Consider the following 9,330-nt stretch of genomic DNA (forward strand, 5'->3'; position numbering starts at 1 on the left):
TGAATACTTTGACATTTTCCAACTTTTGGTTTATATTCTATTCAAATTTTATTTGAAGGTTTAATGTAAGCATGCATTAATTTTATATTTAAATGCAAATAAATTCATAAATAAACTAAATTTAATTAGCAACAACATGGTAAATAAAAAAAAATATTGAACACGGACTTAGAAACTCTGAATTTGGATATCTGCTCTGACATTTTTTAACTGAGCAAACTAAATTCTCAACCTTACCCTCTTCATCTGAAAAAATGAGAATAATGATTGCCACATGATATTGTATCTAATATAAAATGCAGATTATCCATGTCAATGACATCCACTGTCAAAATATCCACTTCTCACTATTTAAGCTCAAGATCAACCTTGTACAGAAAACAAGTGCATGAATGCCTATATAGCATAATCTAAGATTTTGAGGGGCCTTATCTACCCAATGATAACACCTTTCTCTGTTTTCTGTAATTTGAAATGTGCCAGGGGAGGGGGTCTTGAATCCTGTTATCACAGATATATTATATGGTGTTCAGTGCTCTATCATCTCTATACACAAAATTAGCACTTGAATGACCAAAGTTAACTATGAGTTTTGTTGATGGCAGTGAGATGCAGAGAACCTTGTTTCCACAGATGGATAGTCGCCCCATTTGCAGAAGCTTGTTTTGTTTCTTATAACCAGAATGCTTTTTGCAACACTGATATTTTTGTTATTAACTCTTACTTAGTAATAAAGTAATTATTGTAAATTATCCAGGCATCACAGGTGCATGCCCAACTAGAGGCTCCATTTGTTTTGGCTCAAACGAAGCATCTGATGAAATAAAATGGTGATTTCAATGACTAGTAAAAAAAAAAAATATGTTGAACAAATAAAATGTTTTTCAAAGTTAAATTATTACTTTTAAATTCAACAATTAGGTTACCTAATTTATCTAACAACCCCACTGCCGTGGAAAATAAAATTAGTCCAAAAACCCTTAAAATAAGTAAGTTGAAAAATAGTGTAATAAATGAATCCTTTACCTCTACATGTAACAATAATTTTAAGAAAAAACTTTTTAAAAAGTTTAAAAATAAAGCATTCTTTGACATTTATAGCCATGCTTCTAAAATATAGTTAAGTGTCTCTTTTGTCACTTGCCATTCATTCTTCAGTCTCTCTGAATCCCTCATCTCAGTGAATAATACTACCATCTACCGGTTACCAAAACTAGAAATGTTGAGTTATTGTTTTTCCCTTATACTCCAATACTATAGATTCACTTGGATTTCTGATATACAAATCTAACTTAATGTACAAAAACTAAATCATTTGTCACCCATCCTCTTAACCCAATCTGCTTATAGCTTTCTCCATCTCATTTATTGGCAACCCCATTTTTCAAGCTTCTCTGGCCAAAAGCACTGAGCTTATTGTTTAGTCCTCTTTTTGTCTCATTGATAGAATCCATCAATGAAATCTTGTATATGTTCCTTCATAATTTATGCAAAATTTCATCATATGCACATCACATGGTTACTTTCATAACCATTCTTTACCAGAATTATTTTCAATGCTTCCTAACTGGCCTTTCTACTTCCACTTTTGTTCCTTTACAATTTATTCCCAACTAAACCGGAATGAATCTTTTGAAAGAACCATGGAATATTTATCTGCTCAAAACCCTCCATTGATTCCTCAATTCAACCAGAATGAAAGTCAAAGTCCTTATGACTCTTTACCAAGGTCCTATACAATGTGATCCCCATTTTCTCTCTAACATCATATTACACTATATTCTTCTCTCACTACACTCCAGCCAAACTGGCTTTATTTCTTGAACATGCCTGGCAGTCTCTAACTCAGCATATTTACACTATCAATCACCTATACCTGGGAAGCTCTTCCTCCAGATATCTACCTTCTTCTTTCTTTCTCTTCACCTTTTCAGTGAGGCCCAGTCCTTACTAACCACACTATTATCCCTGTAACTCTCATTCTTTTAGCATTCTATATTTTTTGCTGCTCTTCTCACCTTCTAGTATACTAGAAAATATCTGACAATGAAGCAGTATATTTACTTCTTGCAAGATTTAAACTGATTATGGCACCCAAGAGACACCAACAACTAAGATATGGGGTTAACTATGTAATTCAGAGTCAGTTTCATGATATTTGTTCTATTCTCAGAAAAATCTAGAATAAGTGGTGTCAACAAAAACGGTCAAACTCTAAAATATTTAAAGAGATTTATTTTGAGCTAAATGTAAGTGACTATGGCCCATGACACAGCCTTCAAGAGATCCTGAGAACATGTCCCCAAGGTGGTTGGAGTGCATCTTGGTTTTACACATTTTAGGGAGATATGAGACATCAATCAAAAACATTTAAGATATATACTGGTTCGTTTCAGAAAGGCAGGACCAGTTGAAGTGGGGACTTCCAGGTTATAGACAGATTTAAAAATTTTCTAGTTGGCAATTGGTTGAAAGCGCTATCAGTATCTTACTGTGGGTAGTAGTCAAACACGAACAAGGCAGGAGTGGGCTCCCACACCCCACCAGGAAGGTCAGGTGACTATCAGGTGATGGTCAAGCAGTTGTCATGCTGCCGCTCTAAAATAATAATAGGTTGCAGCCAGTGCCAGGGAAAAGTAGTCTCCCTACAGATAGAAAACATCTGAAACAGGTTCTCAGCAGCTTTTTGATAAGATCTTAGGAGTTGGGCCAATTGGCTCAAGCATGTGCATTAAGAGGCAAAATGGCAGAGTACGACCTTCCAGGGAAATTTTGCAGGTAAAGGGAAGAACACCTCAAGTGAGCATGTGTACAACTCCAGTAAATACACTGTGTGTGCTTACCTCCCAAGTGCTAGCAGTCCACTGGGCATGCAGGTAGCCTGCCTCAAGGGAAGAATCAAGGGAGAAGTGACCCAAGACCCCGGAAGTACATCAACATAAAAAAACCCAAGTCAAAAGGTCAACCCTGCACTTGCTCTTCAAATTGCCTGCTTGTGCATCTTCCAAGTGTACTTTCTTTTCTTTCATTCCTGCTCTAAATATTTTTAATAAATGTTCATTCCTGCTCTAAAACTTGCCCCAGTCTCTCCTTCTGCCTTATGCCCCTTAGTCAAATTCTTTCTCTTAAAGAGGCAAGAATTGAGGTTGCCACAGACCCATATGGATTCATCACCACTAACAAATAGAAAAGAATATCTGGGTTGTGATAAAAGGTTATGGAGACCAAAGCTTTATCATGCAGATAAAGTCTCCAGATAGCAGGGTTCTGAGATAACAGATTGCAAATGTTTTTATGAGACTTACAGTCTGTGTTGATGTTAATGCCAGGAGAGGTATAATGAGGCATATCCAACCCCCACTTTCTGTTATGGCCTGAGTCAGTATTTCAGGTTAAAAATTAGAGTGCCCTGGCCTAGGAGGAAGTGCATTCAGATGGCTAGGGGCCCTAGAATTTTACTTTTGGTTTACACGGTCTCCCAGAACAGAAACTTGAATATCAATAGGCAGACATACTGTCATTTTAGAAGATGCTAAGAGCCAGAAATTAAGTGGCCTCAGGAATAGAATAGAAGCTTCAGTTGACTGAGAAGTTTCAAAAATTAATGCCACATTTCAGACTGTGCTAGTCCTGATATACAGACTTATATTTAGGCAAGGCAAGGACAGAAAATTGAAGAGTGTCTATTAGGTTGATAAGTAAGGAAGTAGAATTCCAATCGTTAGATTTGGTAACAAACTCAGAATAAAAATTGAGGTAAAGTATGTTCCTGAATAACAAACTGGAATCCTGGTTCTCGTATCTTATTGGGAATCATCATCACCTGGGGAGCATGTTTTAAAAATCTAGGATCTCTGGGAATCATAAACTGCAAAGTTAGAGACCCTTGAAATTTATACTTTGGAAAGCTCCTTGAAATAATTCCAGTGGAGTCAATCCTCTGACCTGCTGCTCACTTCATTTTACTTGACTAACTACAAGATTTTTTTGAAGATTTCGGGCTCCCTCAAGATTCTGGGCCTGAAAAAAAGAATTGAGTAGGTTCTGCAACAATGGGATATGAGATTTGAAGGTTAGATCAACACAATCTTTTTAAAAAAGCACAAAGTGGCATTTCCCTTACACTGTAAAAACCATTAGGGGAAGTTTTATCTGTGTCTTTGCCACCCTTCATACAGTGTCCATAACAGTGGCTGCTACATAGTAGATGCTTCATAAATTATGGAATTGGTTACATAAAATCAATGCCTACATGATAGGTTTCTTTAAAAGTCATTCTAAATACTTTGGAACTCAAATGTTTTTTTCTCACTTGCTCTGCAATGAAAGCAGTCTAAAACATCTATTCAATGTAGTTTTTAATATATACTAAAAACTTATAAAGTTTAAAAACTTTGTTTTACCTCTGAATAAAACCAGTACTGGCAATAGGAACTAATAGTTTGCCAGTTTCCCCTGAGAAGAATTTGTTGTCCCTTTTTTGTGATGAATAAAATATCACTGTCTATTTTGATGATGGTGTCCATATTCAGCTCTTCTGGTAGTGAGGAAATTCATTTGTTTGCCTCTCTTGCAGTCAGTCGCCGTAGGTTGCTTCTGCTCTCCATTTATCTATGTTCTTTTTGAATGGGGACTATTTAAACCATCCAATTTTCAAGTAGATTTGGGCACTGAAAAGGTAATGGTGCATACAAATACATTATGTATTAATGAAAAACTGTATTTAACTTACGATTATGTCATTTATATTCTTATCTGGCTACTAGCTGCTTCTTTGAGCTCTATAATTGCTGCTTCTCTAATAGTCTTACTCTATCACCTTAAAGACGATCTAGTTCACACTAGTGGAAAGTGGTATAAATCACTGCAACTGTGGCTTTTGCAAATCTTTTATTAGGTTGAGATTGCCTTCTATGAGCTTTATCCCATGAATAATATTATTGTTTTGTAAAAGGAAAATAAATCTTGGGACCCCAAAATCACTAAGCTAAAGATAAAAGTCAAGCTGGAAACCACTTAGGACAAGCCTGCCTTGCATTCTATTCAAAGTCATCCTTTGCTCACTGAGATAAATGCATGTCTAAATGCCTCCTTTGGAAAGGCTAATCAGAAACTCAAAAAGCGCAACCATTTGTGTCTTCTCTACCTGTGACCTGTAAGCTCCTTCCCTACTTAAGTTCTCCCCGCTTTGCTTCAAGTTGTCTGGACTTTCTCGACCAAACCAATGTTCATCTTACATATATTGATTGATGTCTCATGTTTCCTTATAACATATAAAACCAATCTGTGGCCTGACTGTCTTGAGCACATGTCCTTAGGACCTCCAAGGCTGTGCCATGGGCGCACATCCTTATATATGACAAAATAAACCTTCTAAATGGACTAAGACATGTCTCAGATTTTGGGGGTTCATATGTTGGTAACCAGGAAGGGATTTTGAGTGGAGGTGTCCCTGACCTGTCACAAATCTATCGGTGCTTGGTACTGTTACAGGTAGTTAGATAGGCACGAGCAGGGAAGAAGAGGGCTCTCCCCTGATCCACTAGGAATGTCAAGTGACAGTTTGATGATTATCACACTGCTTCTCTAAAAATACTACTTCAGCAGCCACAGGGAGAGATAGTCTCGTGATGTTCACAGCTATTAACATTAAAAGTGCTAATTGAATGCAGATGCCAGGGAAAAGAAAGTTCCTGGGCATGTGCACTGGGAGACAAAGTCGTGAGGTATGATGTTCGGGGTACACTCCACTGGAAAAAGGGAAGCAAGCCTCAGATGAGCGTGAGTACCACTCTTTAGACAAACTGCGTATGCTCAGTTCCCAAGGGTAAAGAGGGTGCTATGCATGAAGGAAGTCCACCCTAATGAAAGAGTCATGGGAAAGAGGTGAGCATATAAAGTCCTAGGATCAAGATCAAACGGTCCTTTTTGACTCTATTTTGGTCTTCAGGTGCCCTCTTGGATCTCTTCTAAGTGACCTTTCCTTTCTTTCCTGTTCTAAAGCCTTTTGAAACGAACTTCCACTCCTGCTATGAAACTTGCCTCGGTCTTTTTTCCTGCTTTATGCCCCTCAGTCTAATTCTTTCTTCTGAGGAGGCAAGGACTGAAGTTGCTGCAGGCCCTCATGGATACACCGCTGGTAACTCAGGGTAACTTGGATCTCTTACACTCGTAACAGAACCAGCCTGTGCTATCTTTATGGTTCAAATAAATAGGACAATTTGCTGAGGCATGGAAGCCCCCTAGCCCCACCCCACCCCTCAGAGAATCCCTGATGTCCCCAAATTTGGTCAAGATTTAAAGTGTGTTTTGCTGTACAACTCCCCCTTTTTGGAGTTTTACTTGTTTCCAACAAAAAAGGCAAGTTTCCCTGCTTTCATGACAATGGAAGGCAGATAGTTTCTTTCTGGAGTTTGAGCTCACTTCAAACAGGGAAGGTGAGTTTGAATTTTTTCCTGCTTCTAGGATGTTAGAGAGGAGTCTTTGGGTTTCTGTTGTTGTTGTTGTTGTTGTTGTTGTTGTTGTTATTGTTTATTCTGGTCTTTCTCCTATCAAATTTAACCAACTCTACCTAACTCGGTCAAATCCGAATGAGAACTCCAAATTATGGGTGACAAGACCTCACTGAATTGGCTAAAATTCCTCACAGCTGCAAAAGAGGGGAAAAAGAAAACAACAAACAAAACCATTAACTTGGTTGCTGTGTTTGCTTCCCATTTAAAAAAAAAAAAAAATGTTGTTTCATTTACTTTTCTTCTACCCTATACCTCCTTCTCCCTTTGCCATCTTCAGTACCAGGAAAAGTCTAGAGAAGGCTTCTAATGACTCAAATCCATTTAAAGAATTGAAAAACAAAGTTGCCACTTACCCCTTTTGGGGTGTTCTGTTTTGTGTGTGTGTGAAGTTTCAAGAGTCAGGGGCAGATTTTTCTTAGGTCCAAAGTTCTGATTTCCTGCACTGCATTACCTAACCTTTATGACTCTGGGGGCACCAGAGAGTATGCTGTACTCTGAAAAGATTTGACCTTGGCATGTGTAATGGCAGGTAAGAGCTACAAAGTATAGGGGTGGGTGAGGACAGTTTACAGCAAGTGATCTTGACTATCTTTTCTCCTCCTAGAAAGTTGTTTTTTTAAGAATTCTAATTCTAGTTCAGTAAAGGGTTTTCTCTATTTCTTTTTCTCCCCAAATTAGTTTCAATGTGGCCTGTCTGTGAGCATTTACATGAGGAGCTGACCTGTTGTCTTCATAGGTAAATGAAAGACTGAGTTTCCTCAGCTCCAAACAGAAAATGCCATTTACTCCTCCCAACTGAAAGACACCCTTGGGTGATCTGGAGCCTCATGGGAGTGTCTAGTGGGTTTACCCCCCATGATGTGCAATGGTCCTACAGGGAACCACTAACAGAATTAATTTTTAAAAGGCTCATCTAGAAAGTGCGTATGGGAGCTGGCCAGTCCATGCTTTGTGCCTCCCTGGAGGTGCTTAGAGACAAAACATATAGAGGGTGGCAATGACTCAGTGGTAACATACTGTAGCCTCCCACTGGCAACTAGCACACACTTCAACCCAGTCCACAAAAACTGTGGATGACAACTCAGTTCCTTCTTTTAAGAAAATAAACAGTGGAAAAGAAATTATGTAATAATGAGGAGAAAACAAGGAGAATGACCTCCTTCAGGGCACTGTGTTAGTTTTAAGGCACCTCTACTTGCTAAAGTTTGTGAAAAATAGAAATACTATGGTCTTTGTGCACATTAACATTAAGGAAAAAGAGCCTTAAGGTTAATCTGTAAGCTGTAGAGTTCCTAAATTCTCTTTTTCTCTATTTCTTTTTCTGCCTGCTTTAAATCTGCTGTTACTTTTCTACTGAGATAAAAACCACGGTTTGGACCCAACCTCTTTGTTTTGTTTTTGAAAGCCAGCAAATTTGTATTAATATTTCATGGCTAGAGTTCTGAAGCAAAAGTTATAGAATCTTTGTGTGTGAGTGTGTGTATGTTTGTGTGTGTATATATTGAAAAGGCCTTTATGATAGATTTCTATTTTATGTTTAACTGGCAATTAAGTTGGTTTCGATTTCCCTCTAGCACACCAGACTTTTTCTCTTTACTTTGAGATGTAAATTTTTGTTATCAAATTTTCACCTAAGGGTTATTTTCTTCAACATGAAAATTTGTGGCTATTTAGCTGACAATTACCTAGGGTAATAAAACAGGTTATCATTTTGAAAGTGTAAAAAAAAAGGTCTTAGAACAGCCCAAGATGGCCGACTTTGATGATTGTGTGTCTGATGAGAAGGTAGGCATAGCTGCTAAATTCATCACTCATGCACCCCCAGAAGAATTTAGTGAACTATTCAATGATATTCGGCTACTACTTAATAACGACAGTGTCCTCAGGGGAGGGGCAGCACATGTATTTGCCTAGTATAACATGGATCAATTCAAGCCTGTGAAGATAGAAGGATATGAAGATCAGGTCTTAATTACGAAGCATGGTAATCTGGGTAATAGCAGATTTTTAGATCAAGAAACAAAATTTCCTTTAAATTTGATCACTTACGGAAAGAACCAGTGACCCCCATCCAGAAGAAGCAGATAGAGGTCTGAAATCTTGGAGAGAATCCTGTGACAGTGTTTTAAGAGCCTATGTGAAAGACCATTACTCCAATGGTTTCTGTATTGTCTATGCTAAAACTATTAATGGACAACAGACTATTACTGCATATATAGAAAGCCACCAGTTTCAGCATAAAAACTTCTGGAATGGTCATTGGAGATCAGAGTGGAAGTTCACCATCACACCACCTACAACCCAGGTGGTTGGAGTGCTTAAGATTCAGGTTCACTATTATGAAGTTGGCAATGTTCAGTTGGTTAGTCATAAAGATGTAGAGGATTCACTAACTGTTTCCAATGAAGCCCAGACTGCGAAGGAGTTTATTAAAATCATAGAGAATGCAGAAAATGAGTATCAGACAGCAATTGGTGAAAACTATCAAACAGTGTCAGATACCACGCTCAAGGCCTTGTGCTTGCAGCTTCCAGTTACCTGCACCAAAATCGACTGGAACAAGATAGTCAGCTACAAGATTGGCCAAGAAATGCAGAATGCTTAAAGGCTGAATGTAGGATTCTTCAGTATGTGGAAAGATAAAGATTCAATGTGTAGTCATATATTAAATAAGTGATTTATAAACAAGAGTGATATTTTGCTAGGGCTTTCAAAGTTAACTGGTTTTCTGGCCTCATGGAATACTGTTGAACTTATAGCACTGTCTTGATTCTTTTGTGTTCTCTGCCTTGTAGTTTTCTGTTATTGCTATGTC

At 37.9% G+C, this 9,330-nt stretch overlaps 1 pseudogene; it reads left to right on the top strand.

The window, feature by feature from the left end:
- The first annotated feature begins 8,264 nt into the window (after positions 1–8,264).
- Positions 8,265–9,120, top strand: LOC104675077 (annotated as a pseudogene).
- The last annotated feature ends 210 nt before the right edge of the window (positions 9,121–9,330 follow it).

Source organism: Rhinopithecus roxellana, chromosome 7 (genome assembly GCF_007565055.1).
Source record: "Rhinopithecus roxellana isolate Shanxi Qingling chromosome 7, ASM756505v1, whole genome shotgun sequence".
NCBI lineage: Eukaryota > Metazoa > Chordata > Mammalia > Primates > Cercopithecidae > Rhinopithecus > Rhinopithecus roxellana.